We start from the raw sequence: 13,370 nt of genomic DNA, 5'->3' as shown, positions 1-13,370 counted from the left end.
TGCTAGTCCTATTATACTTGCGCATGAAATCACACTATGAATACTTACTAGTACATTCAGTAAAAAGACAGTGATATGCACAGTTGGGTAGGTTACTTTCTAAATGTAATCCATTACAGTTACCAGGTACCTGTCCAAGATTCTAATCAGTGACATAACTTTTGGATTACCCAAACTCAGTAACGTAATCTGATTACTTTAAGTTACTTTTGGATGACTTTAACCTTAAGGGGCATTAGAAGAAGACAAAAAGGATCCATCAGATGTATTTGGTGTGTCATCATATGGGGCGGCAGGTAGCCTAGTGGTTAGCGTTGGGCTAGTAACCGAAAAGTTGCTGGATCAAATCCCAGAGCTGACAAGGTAGAAATCTGTCATTCTGCCCCTGAGCAAGGCAGTTAACCCACTGTTCCCTGGGCGCCGTGGATGTTGATTAAGGCAGCCCCCGCACCTCTCTGATTCAGAGGGGTTGGGTTAAATGCAGAAGACACATTTCAGTTGAAGGCATTCAGTTGTACAACTGACTAGGTACCCCCCCTTTCCCATAGTGGTCTCTGACTTATGGTCAGACTCACTCAGGTGGAACAAACTTAAACTTGTGCCTTTTTTCATTGCTGAATTGAGAAAACAGAAAGGTCTCATAATGCATTTCTTTCACACAAACATCCTTTCTGAATTTAAAAGTAATCCAACAAGTAATAAATAATCATTTTTTAAAGTATCTACATGTACATGTAATCAGTTACTCCCCAACCCTGGTGATGTGTAAGGTCTAGTTGTCCTCTAGTAATTAAAATGGCTACTGACTCTCTCAAAGAAACTAAGATTAAACAAATGAATCTCAAAATGTATAGCCTCTTTTGCCTTTGCTATCTTATCATTATAGTGTTTGACAGAAGGAACTTATGAAAAATATAAATATAAAAGTAGACATTTCTTGGAAAAACTATATTAATCTGCTTCCTCAGATGGGGGTTGGAGTAAAGTATCCGGTTAAAGGAACTGAGTGAATAAATCACTAAATCCATCAGCATATGTTCTGAATTTGGTCCCGTCTTTCATGTGTCTTTGGCATAATTCTGTAACTTCAAATTCATACCCCACACATTCATTTTCATAGTTGATGACCTAATGCTTTTATGGGCTCCTGAGTGGCGCAGCGGTTAAAGGCCCTTTGTCTAGGTGCAAGAGGCGTCACTACAGACCCTGGTTCGGTCCCGGGCTGTATCACAACTGGCAGTGATCGGAGTCCCATAGAGTGGCGCACAATTGGCCCAGCGTGAAACCATCCCGTTTACATCTAAGCTTTGTGTGATGAGCCTAGCTTTGGCAAGATTGAGTGATGTGGTTTTTCAGCACGTCTGTGGCTTTAGCTCATTTTTCCCACTAATATGTCATTTGCCCAAGTCCTATAGTATGGGTTTTTGGTTCTGCTAAGCTGAGTGTTAGGCCTCAATGTCTAGGTCTGTCTCAGATCATCCTTTGATAAGATATCTATTTCGAGTAGATTGTGTGAGGCACGATTATGCTTTGTATTTCATAATGAAGAGGCACTTTTGATACAATGCCCGAAAAATGAACGTGTTTTCTAACTGCATACAACCATCAACTCATGTTTCTGATCGCCAGTTCCAAGGCCACCTTACCCTTCCCAGCCCTAGAGCCTCCTTTTATGTTTGTGATGATGAACAGATAGGAAGATATTGGGGTTGTGAGGAAATGAATCTACCTAGTAGAAACTCTGCACTAGTTGCCTGGAGCTGTAGCCAATGCAGCAGCAGAAAGATTATGCTTGTTCAGTTTTTCATTCGAGGATAATCGTACACCTATAATACCGGAGGAACACAATGCCATTGTTTGAGGCTTGTGAGATAGCTGGGGGGTAATTTCCACCAGTAAATCTATACAGCAGCTTTTATCCTGAGTGTCAAGACGGAGTTAGTGATAAGCCATGTGGTTGCTCCTCACATTGCATATCCATACAAATAAGCATAACCATACTCTGTAATCAACATAAACTCTGTTTTTTTGTGTATTTATCAATACAATAAAGACAACAAATGAAATAATACTAAATGATTTACTTTTTAATACTATAGAATATTGATTTCGGCCTATCTCTTCCATCTCTGCCCCCTTCCATCTCCTGTACGGCAGACCAAACTGGGACGCATGTGTCAATGCATATGAGATTAGGAGAACTTCATTTATTAGACATGCAAATCAAATGAGACATGGCAGGGGTGACATAGCATCAAAGACAATATAAAAGAGAATATAAAAGAATATAGAGAATATAAAAGATGTGATTGATCGGAGTCAGAGAGCAGTTGCTTTTATGTTTTGTAGTGAGTAAGTTACCAGATGTACTCATACTGCTGCTATTTGAAATAGTGCCAATATCCTCATATGGTTCTCTATCGAGTTACTGTGAAGTGGTTTTAGATGTGACATACAGTATTAGCTTGCTATTGCCATCAAACATGGGTTTGACATTTCTGATCTCTTGGAATGTCTCAGCCAGAGGAAAAAAAGCACATTTAATATTCACCACAAAACCCTATGTCTGACAGGATTTTATTTACTGGTATGTGTCATTATCTGTTGCATAGATACATCTTTAGGGTGCTTATGTACATCCTTCAAACCAGTTTATTTTATTTGTCCCCCTCCTCTCTCTCTCCCCCTCTCTCTCTCCCTTCCTGCCCCTCCCTTCCCACTCTCTCCCTCTCTCTCTCCTTTTCTCTCTCTCTGAGTATGCTCCTCATTAGTCTCTGTTGGTCTGGTTCACACCTCATTGCCACCTCCATTCATTGCTATATTTGGTGATAAGCTCTCTTTATTAGGTCAATGGGGGCCTTTCAGATCCGCCTGTGTGCTCTCAAAAAGAATAAGACTGGGGGTAATGGACAATTAGGTAGATTTATTCTTTCTTTCTGGCATTTTCTGTAACAAGCTTCAGTAACTGCTTCCTGTTCTAAGCAACTAACTTGTAGCCCAGCCTGAGATAAGGTATTTGTCTTTCAGTAGCAGAATCTGTAGCATAATCTGAGAGTGCTCTCTATCAAGCTCAAAGTGGAAGGGATGTACAATCCTTTAAAAATATGTTGGGTGTGGTAGTTCTTTCACCAAAAATATACTGAAATGATATGTCTAATTGCCAACACATTGGCCCTCATAAAGGGAAGAAATAAAGTTCAACTAGGGTTACATCTGGATTTTGTAGGTCATATGAAAATTTTCTTTGTCACATGCTTTGTAAACAACATGTGTGGACTAACAGTGAAATGCTTACTTACGGGCCCTTTTCAACAATGCAGAGAGAAAGAGAATAGAGATATAATAGAAAAGTAAAACACGTAACAATAAAAGTAATAACAGATACACAATGAGTATGTCAGGTTCTCCCTTGGAGAGGTGGGTGTGGAGTCAGGCGCAGGAGAGAGCAAATTGCAAGAAAGGGCGTTTATTTACAAGTACAAAGAACAGGAACAGGACCACAACAGTAGCCACAAAACGACAGGAACGCAGTCCAGAAAAAACACCTGTTCAACAGAACAAACCAAAACGCAACCCAAACAAATGACAACTACATGAACAATCCCGCACAAACCCAAGAGGGTAGGGTGAGATTAAATACCCCACTAATAACCTAAACTAGAACCAGGTGAGCAACAAGACAGACATAACCAATCGAAAAAGAAAAGGGATCGGTGGCAGCTAGTAGACCGACTACGAGCGCCGAGCGCCGCCCGAACAGAGGGAGGAGCCACCTTCGGTGGAAGTCATGACAGAGTAACAATAATGTGGCTATATACAAGTGGTACCAGTACCAAGTCATTGTGCTGGGGTACCTTTATTTTACTAGGCAAGTCAGTTAAGAACAAAGGTACGAGTGTACGAGGTCATTGAGGTAGATATTTACATATAACTAGGAATAAAGTGACAGATAGTAAACAGTAGCAGCAGCGTATGTGATGAGTCAAAATAGTTACTGCAAAAAGTCAATGCAGATTGTCTGGGGTAGAAGCTGGCTTGGGGGTAGAAGCTTTCAGGGTCCTGTTGGTTCCAGGTTTGGTGCATTCGTACAGCTTTCCATGAGGTAGCAGAGAGAACAGTCTATGATTTGGGTGGCTGGAGTCTTAACATTTTGGGGACTTCCTCTGACACCGGTATAGAAGGCTGGTATAGAAGTCCTGGATGGCAGGAAAATCAGCCCCAGGGATGTACTGGGCTGTACACACTACCCTCTGTAGGGCCTTGTGGTCAGATGCCAAGCAGTTGTCATACCAAGCCGTGATGCAGCCAGTCAAGATGCTCTCAATGGTGCAGCTATATAACATTTTGATGATCTGAGGGCCCATGCCAAATATTTTCATCCTCATGAGTATGAGGAAGCGTGGTCGTGCCCTCTTCAAAACTGTGTTGGTGTATTTGGACCATGATAGATACTTAATGATGTGGACACAACGGAACTTGAAGCTCTCGACCCGCTCCACTTCAGCCCTGTCAATGTGAATGGAGGCGTGCTCAGCCCTCCGTTTCCTGTAGTCTACGATCAGCTCCTTTGTCTTGCTGATGTTAAAGGAGAGGAAATATCACATTTACATAAGTATTCAGACACTTTACTCAGTACTTTGTTGAAGCAACTTTGGCAGTGATTACAGCCTAGAGTCTTCTTGGGAATGACGCTAAAAGCCTGGCACACCTGTATTTGGGGAGTTTCTCCCATTCTTCTCTGCAGACCCTCTAAACCTCTGTCAGGTTGGATGGGGAATGTTGCTGCACAGCTATTTTCAGGTCTCTCCAGAGATGTTCGATTAGGTTCAAGTCCGGGCTCTGGCTGGGCCACTGAAGAACATTCAGAAACTTGTCCCAAAGCTACTCCTGTGTTGTCTTGGCTGTGTGCTTAGGGCTGTTGTCCTGTTGTAAAGTAAACCTTCACCTCATTCGGAGGTCCTGAGCGCTCTGGAGCAGATTTTCATGAAGACCCTGCCATGGAAAAACATCCCCACATCATGATGGGGATGTTTTTCCACCACAATGCTTCACCGTAGGGATGGTGCCAGGTTTTCTGCAGACGTGACACTTGGCCTTCAGGCCAAGGAGTTCAATCTTGGTTTCATAAGACCAGATAATCTTATTTCTTGTGATCTGAGAGTCCTTTAGGTGCCTTTTGGCAAACTCCAAGCAGGCTGTCATGTGCCTTTTACTGAGGAGTGGCTTCCGTTTGACCACTCTACCATAAAGGCCTGATTTGTGATGTGCTGCAGAGAAGGTTCTCCCATCTCCAGAGAGGAACTCTGGAGCTCTGTCAGAGTGAACATGGTCATCTCCCTGACCAAGGCCCTTCTCCCTCTATTGCTCAGTTTGGCCGGGCAGCTAGCTCTAGGAAATGTTTTAGTGGGTCCAAACTTCTTCCATTGAAGAATAATGGAGGCCAGTGTGTTCTTGGGGACCTTCAATGCTGCAGAAATGTTTTTTTACCCTTCCCCAGATGTTTAGCCTCGACACAATCCTGTCTCGGTGCCCTATGGACAATTCCTTTGACCTCATGACTTGGTTTTTGTTCTGACATGCACTGTCACTGGACCTTATATAGATAGGTGTGTGCCTTTCCAAATCATGTCCAATCAAATGAATTTACCACAGGTGGATTCCAATCAAGTTGAAGAAACATTTCAAGGATGATCAATGGAAACAGGATGCATCTGAGCTCAATTTCTAGTCTCATAGCAAAGGATCCGAATATGTATGTAAATAAGGTATTTCTGATTTTAATGTTTTAGAAATTTGAAAAAAATATATAAAAAACATTTTTCCCCCTTTGACATAGTGTAGTATTGTGTGTAGATTGATGAGGATGTTTCATTTATTTAATCAGTTTTAGAATAAGGCTGTAACGTACTGTAGTTCACCGTGGTCTGCTGCTGCTGCTGACTATTAGTCAGTGAGCTGGCTGTTGCTGCGTGAGTGAGTAAGTGATTGGTGGGGTTGGCTGGAAGGCTGTATGTGTGTTGAGAGCACTGGTTAAGAGAGCGCTGGAGCCGGCAGCTGAGTCACTTGCGCAATTCGTGATAACTTTTTACCAGTTGTACGTAGGCTATTTAGATTGTCATTATGGAGACATCTATATCCAACCCTCTTCCCATAAAACATATGAACGTGCGCATCAAGAAATAACAGCGACAAAGAATTGGAAAACAACATTAGGTGCATTAGAGCGCTTTAGATAAATTCGCTCAGAGCTGGTTTAAAGTTAACTGCATTCTAATGTCTGCTTATGGAAAACCGTATCAAGTTTAGGGTTTTACGAATCCTCAGTTTTTGGGTCTCTAGCCCCGCCGCGGCGAGTGGACATTTGAAATGGATGTTATGGAACTCCCTCCTGTGCTTCTGTTATGGGGGGTGCGAAGTCCACAATGAAACTGACATTAAATGTGGAGAATGACACATTTGCATCTGTTGGCCATTAAGTAGTCTATACATTTTTATTTATGCCATTAAAGGCTACTGTAGCCTAACGTTACCATTTGATACAAAAAAATATGTTGAAATTATGATATCGCTGGAGTCATTGCAAATCAATTTGTGCCACTTGTGTAGCCTACCTGGAGCTGGCAAACTGATTTAATAAATAGCCTATAATTTAAGTTGATGTTTATTGCCTTGTGTTATTATGCAATTATTCATGGACATGTTTAGTTCATTAATTGGAAGTTATGAATTGTGATCATGGTCACAGCTCCATCGCAAATGTATCATTCTCCATATTTATTGTCAGTATTATTGTGGACCCTGAAATTAGATGTAGGCCCATCGGGGGCTATAAACTACCTGCATCTAGCTCAGTAACCCATGGCAAAGTTGAATTGCAATCATAAACCCAGATTTTATTCAGTAGTCTATGCTTATTGAAATGACAAGTCAATTTCACAAATAGATAATTTGTTGCAGCAGGTAGCCTAGTGGTTAGAGTGTTGGGTTAATAACCGGAAGGTTTCTGGATCGAATCCCCGAGCTGACAAGTTACAAAATCTTTCATTCTCCCCCTGAACAATGCATGTAGGCCGTCATTGTAAATACGATTTTTTTTCTTAACTGACTTGCCTAGTTAACTAAATGTTTAAAAAAAATGTAATTATCATTTGGCACATAGTAGTATCAATGGCGCTGCCCATGCTAAAATAGGTTTTTGGGCACTATAGTCCTCTATGGGTACGCTACAGCGGTGTTGTGGATGGGATGGCAGGGGGAGCCAGGTTTCTTCAATCCGAGTGATGCGAAAAGGCATTTGCTATGCGATGCTAGGGGGGAAGGCTTCCACGAGTCCGGAATCTCGTTGTCTATGCAGTCATTTGACCCGGGGTGGTGAGGAGACGCCTGAGTCGAGAGAAGTTAGATAGGCATGAGCGCACAATTATTTTTATTGTTTATACATTTACCATGTGGTCTATCGGACAGTAAAATCATAGTAAAGGAATATTTAAGCCGATTTGCTTTTTCTTCGTGAGTAAATGGATTTATGATAAAAGACGAACGGATCTTCTATCGATTCTAAAATCTATTAGAACTGGAGTAGGGGAGATTTATGACAAAAGTACAACTAGACTCAAATCATATTTTATTGTAGCCGATGTAGGCCTATGCTAAATGTTTTCCTCTTTCTACGTAGCTACTGACATTTTGAGTTCTATGATCTGGGATTGGGGCACGCTTTTCTCAGGAGCGATTTTTCTCTTGATGCCTTGCGGATTTTATTTTATTTTCGGCAAGTAGGGTAAACGTGGGTAAAGGCAAATCTCTTCTAAAAGTTTCCTCTTAATACTGGAGCGTCTTTACGGGCTAAAGTTAACGACGTTGGATATTCAAGCTTTTGTAAAGTTTTAACATCAAATCTCGCACTCTTGAGTACGACATTTTTCTACCCTGGCTGTTTCGTCGACCCTCAAGAAGGTAGGTTTTTTTCAAGGTGGGAATTGGAATCATTACTTATTAAGGCTACATGTTCGGCACAGAGTGTGCGGTTAGAATAACTTTTAGGGAGGTATCTAGCAGGATTTAGATCTGTATCAGGTATCCACATTTTGACAGATACACACAGGTCTCAGCAAGGACATTTTGTTTGTGTTTTTTTAATAGTCTGTAGTAGCAGTAGACCCCCTCCTATATGGAGTCCTTAGAGGGCATGTGTTTCTAGTTTGGAAACAAACCCTGACACTAATGACGCGACTAGAGCTTTTCTTTCCCCCTTTTTCACAGATTTTAGAATTTTGTTTTCCCTCTTGTGAAGTCGGTTGACAATTTATTAACATTTGGTGGTATTTTTGTATTTTAATTTGTTTTTCATGTGCTTCATTGGTTGGGAAGATTGGGGGGCAATTGATTTGCCATCTGTGGGCGCTCAGTCACCACTGCTAACACTTAGAGAGATAACATTAAAGTTGTCAGTATTTGTTGGAATTTATTGTGACTTTCCTGCTTGATCTCTTCAATTAGCCCACACATAAACTTACATTAGGATTCAAATGACCCTAGGTCAGTGTGACATGCAAAATGTAAATACATTTGGCATAGGGTTGTGCATCGGTTTGCATTTTAAATCAAGAAATGTTAGAGCATGGTGGCTATGCAATGTATGTTACTCTGTTTTCTTTATAATGTTTGATTTGATCATTGTATGTCATTCCCAAGCTTTACCAAAGATATTCTAGAGCCTTTTCCTCCCTCACCTATGTTACTGACAAATTACAAATACAAGTCGGTGCTTGTTTTGACATAAAACACTTTTGCGCAATAATTTGCTTGAGTGCATCTTCAAAATAGCCAATCATCTGAAATGAATGTCTGAAGAACAGTTTTAGTTTCCTTAGCATGGTTCATTTACACCAGCGAGATTGGAAGTCGGTGCCCTTACCTTTAAAAAATGAGAGGGTGTCATACTTTAAAGGTAGATGGGTCACCTTTTGCTTTAGAAGAAATCAGAGGAAGGGGACCACCGCGCCCCTGCTCTCTCTATATATAGCACATCACTTCTTTTCTCTGCAACATTTCCAGTGGAGTCATGAAGTCATCACCCATCCTAACATCCCCAATCTTTTCAAGAGGGAAGAATCCTGATTTACAGCAGCCAAGTCACTACACCATCATAGTCCATCTCCCTCAGGTTCAGCATCTTTGGATAGTTTTTAGGGGAAAGATGCTTCAGTACTCCAGAGGTGTTCTGTTAAACAAAAACAAAACTATAAACGGGTTTTTGAGAATGAGCTCAGTCAAAAATGACATGCAGTGGCAAGAATGCACATGTTGAATGTACACAAAAAGTGTTTAGTGCGAAACAACCATTTACATTTAGCATACACTCTTAACCAGAGCCACTTACAAACATACTCTCAAATGCTTATTGATTGAATTAGGCTTTCTTGAGGTACAAGAATGCTGTTTAGAGGTTTCAGTTACAGGTTTTGATTTCGGCCCCTCGGTTGTCAATCCCAGGTAGGGGTACATACTTACTGGGAGAATAGCATATACAATGCAAACAGGTGACTGTGCTGTTTTCTGATTAATCCTTACTTGTGACTCTTCTTGAAAACAACTGACTGAGATCTACCATCTCTTGCTATGTGAATTAAGGTAAAGGATAATGTCCATGACACTCCATCTGGGTATCATCCGTTTGGCCTATGTGTTGCAAGGAAAATTTCTCCCTTCACTTTCTGTAGTACACACCTTAGTGAAACTCACTATGTGAAATCATCTGTCCGTCCCTAAAGCCCGCTTTGCCAATTTTAGTGTTGCTGATGTTGCCTTTCTTTGGAAGCAGGGTACGAATGGATAGTGTCAATGCACCCTAAAATGTTACTCCAAGTTGGTTTGAAATGAGAGGGAGAGAATGGATGGTTGAGCTAAGAGGCATTCTGCAAGAAAACAGTTGTTCTGTTGAGCTGTAAGAAAGGGAGTTTTCCTGCCCTCTAATTTACTGGGCTGCTGGGTTGGCACACCATTATTGTTGCTTGCTGTTGATGTGGAAAGTTGTGGCGTTAAATAACTTAGCAATATGTTCTGAATGTAGATTACAGTGCCTTGCGAAAGTATTCGTCCCCCTTGAACTTTGCAACCTTTTGCCACATTTCAGGCTTCAAACATAAAGATATAAAACTGTATTTTTTTGTGAAGAATCAACAACAAGTGGGACACAATCATGAAGTGGAACGACATTTATTGGATATTTCAAACTTTTTTAACAAATCAAAAACTGAAAAATTGGGCGTGCAAAATTATTCAGCCCCCTTAAGTTAATACTTTGTAGCGCCACCTTTTGCTGCGATTACGCCGCTTGGGGTATGTCTCTATCAGTTTTGCACATCGAGAGACTGACATTTTTTCCCATTCCTCCTTGCAAAACAGCTCGAGCTCAGTGAGGTTGGATGGAGAGCATTTGTGAACAGCAGTTTTCAGTTCTTTCCACAGATTCTCGATTGGATTCAGGTCTGGACTTTGACTTGGCCATTCTAACACCTGGATATGTTTATTTTTGAACCATTCCATTGTAGATTTTGCTTTATGTTTTGGATCATTGTCTTGTTGGAAGACAAATCTCCGTCCCAGTCTCAGGTCTTTTGCAGACTCCATCAGGTTTTCTTCCAGAATGGTCCTGTATTTGGCTCCATCCATCTTCCCATCAATTTTAACCATCTTCCCTGTCCCTGCTGAAGAAAAGCAGGCCCAAACCATGATGCTGCCACCACCATGTTTGACAGTGGGGATGGTGTGGTCAGGGTGATGAGCTGTGTTGCTTTTACGCCAAACATAACGTTTTGTATTGTTGCCAAAAAGTTCAATTTTGGTTTCATCTGACCAGAGCACCTTCTTCCACATGTTTGGTGTGTCTCCCAGGTGGCTTGTGGCAAACTTTAAATTACACTTTTTATGGATATCTTTAAGAAATGGCTTTCTTCTTGCCACTCTTCCATAAAGGCCAGATTTGTGCAATATACGACTGATTGTTGTCCTATGGACAGAGTCTCCCACCTCAGCTGTAGATCTCTGCAGTTCATCCAGAGTGATCATGGGCCTCTTGGCTGCATCTCTGATCAGTCTTCTCCTTGTATGAGCTGAAAGTTTAGAGGGACGGCCAGGTCTTGGTAGATTTGCAGTGGTCTGATACTCCTTCCATTTCAATATTATCGCTTGCACAGTGCTCCTTGGGATGTTTAAAGCTTGGGAAATATTTTTGTATCCAAATCCGGCTTTAAACTTCTTCACAACAGTATCTCGGACCTGCCTGGTGTGTTCCTTGTTCTTCATGATGCTCTCTGCGCTTTTAACGGACCTCTATCACAGCACAGGTGCATTTATACGGAGACTTGATTACACACAGGTGGATTGTATTTATCATCATTAGTCATTTAGGTCAACATTGGATCATTCAGAGATCCTCACTGAACTTCTGGAGAGAGTTTGCTGCACTGAAAGTAAAGGGGCTGAATAATTTTGCATGCCCAATTTTTCAAGTTTTTGATTTGTTAAAAAAGTTTGAAATATCGAATAAATGTCGTTCCACTTCATGATTGTGTCCCACTTGTTGTTGATTCTTCACAACAAAAATACAGTTTTATATCTTTATGTTTGAAGCCTGAAATGTGGCAAAAGGTCGCAAAGTTCAAGGGGGCCGAATACTTTCGCAAGGCACTGTATGTGTAACTTACACTGAGTTTACAAAACATTAAGAAGACTGACTCGGTGAATACAGGTGACAGTTATGATCCCTTATTGATGTCACTTGTTAAATCCACTTCAATCAGTTTAGATGAAGGGGAGGGGACAGGTTAAATAAGGATTTTTAAGCCCGGAGACAATTGAGGCATGGATTATATATGTGTGCCTCTCAGAGGGTGAATGGGTAAGACAAAATATTTAAGTGCCTTTTGAAAGGGGGAATGGTAGTGTTTCTAATGTTTGGATTACTCTGTGTATTTCAAAAAATAGACTGAAGTTACACATCTTTTGAAATGGAGATCAGCTACAATACAATAGTGTGCATAATAACTAAAATAATTGTACACTTGGGAAAATTCGAAGGACCTAACAAATGTGACTGCTGCCGTCATGTGAAAGCATCATAACTGGCTGTAATTGACACATTTAAGTCCTCAAAATTGAACTGACAACAACATGGTTGTAGGCATGAACACCAACAACAACGAGTCTGCCTATAGGGAGAAGGTAAGTGAACTGGCATTGTGGTGCCAGGACAACAACCTCTCCCTCAACATCAGCAAAACAAAGGAGTTGATTGTTGACTACAGGAAGAAGAGGAGGGAATACGCCCTGGTCCATATCAATAGGACTGCAGTTGAGAAAGTCCACATCACCGAGGATTTGACATGGACCAACAACGCCACCACTCTTGTCGGGAGGGCGCAACAGTGCCTTTACTTCCTAAAGTGGCTGAAGAAATTTGGCATGCCAGCCAGGTCCTCTCCAAATACTACTACTGCACCATCGAGAGTGTTCTGACCAGTTGCATCACAGCCTGGTACGGGAATTGCTCTGTCCATGACCGCAAGGCCCTCCAGCGGGCGGTGAAGAAGGTTCAGTATATCACTGTGGTCGTGTTCCCACCCATCCAAGACATCTACACAAAATGGTGCCTGAGGAAGCCCAATAGCATCATCAAGGACCCAGCCACAAGCTGTTCACTCCCTTACTATCGGGTTGATCTGAGAACCTGCACTGACTCCCTGCACCTTAGCACACACACGCACCTAGACATACAGTGCCTTCAGAAAGTATTCACACCCCTTGACTTTTTCCACATTTTGTTACAGCCTGCATTTTAAATGGCTTAAATATAGATATTGTGTCACTGGCCTACACACAAGTGCCCATAATGTCAAAATGGAATTCTGATTTTACAAATTAATACAAAATGAGAAGCTGACATTTCTTGAGTCAATAAATATTCAACCCCTTTTGTTATGGCAAGCCTAAATAAGTTCAAGAGTAAAAATGAGCTTAAGTCCCAATATGTTGCATGGACTCACTCTGTATGCAATAGTATTTAACATTACGTTTTTAATCACTACCACCTCTTTGTACCACAAGCATACATTTATCTGTAAGCCTCTCAGTCGAGAAAGTGAATTTCAAACACAAATTCAACCACAAAGACCAGGGAGGTTTTCCTTGCAAAGCAGAGCATTTATTGGTAGATGGGTAAAACAAACAAAGACAATGCAGACATTGAATATCCCTTTGAGCAAGGTGAATTATTAATTACAGTTTGGATGGTGTATCAATACACCCAGTCACTACAAAGATACAGTCATCCTTCCTAACTCAGTTGCCGGAGAGGAAGGAAACCACTC

At 41.3% G+C, this 13,370-nt stretch overlaps 1 protein-coding gene across 6 annotated transcripts in view; it reads left to right on the top strand.

Moving 5' to 3' along the window:
- Positions 1 to 7,263: 7,263 nt before the first annotated feature.
- Positions 7,264 to 13,370, top strand: part of fgfr1a (fibroblast growth factor receptor 1a) — a 46,403-nt gene continuing 40,296 nt past the window's right edge. For 4 of the 6 annotated variants that reach the window (XM_064937368.1, XM_064937366.1, XM_064937367.1 and 1 more), the window contains exon 1: positions 7,264 to 7,956. The gene's annotated coding sequence lies outside the window, so the exon portion shown is untranslated. The remainder of the gene's footprint in view (positions 7,957 to 13,370) is intronic. The other 2 variants (XM_064937369.1, XM_064937365.1) reach the window with 1 other exon arrangement.

The sequence above is a fragment of the Oncorhynchus masou genome, chromosome 25, assembly GCF_036934945.1.
Source record: "Oncorhynchus masou masou isolate Uvic2021 chromosome 25, UVic_Omas_1.1, whole genome shotgun sequence".
In the NCBI taxonomy this organism is placed as follows: Eukaryota; Metazoa; Chordata; class Actinopteri; order Salmoniformes; family Salmonidae; genus Oncorhynchus; species Oncorhynchus masou.
The sequence above is the reverse complement of the archived record's forward strand: the minus strand, read 5'-3'. Positions and strand labels throughout refer to the sequence as shown.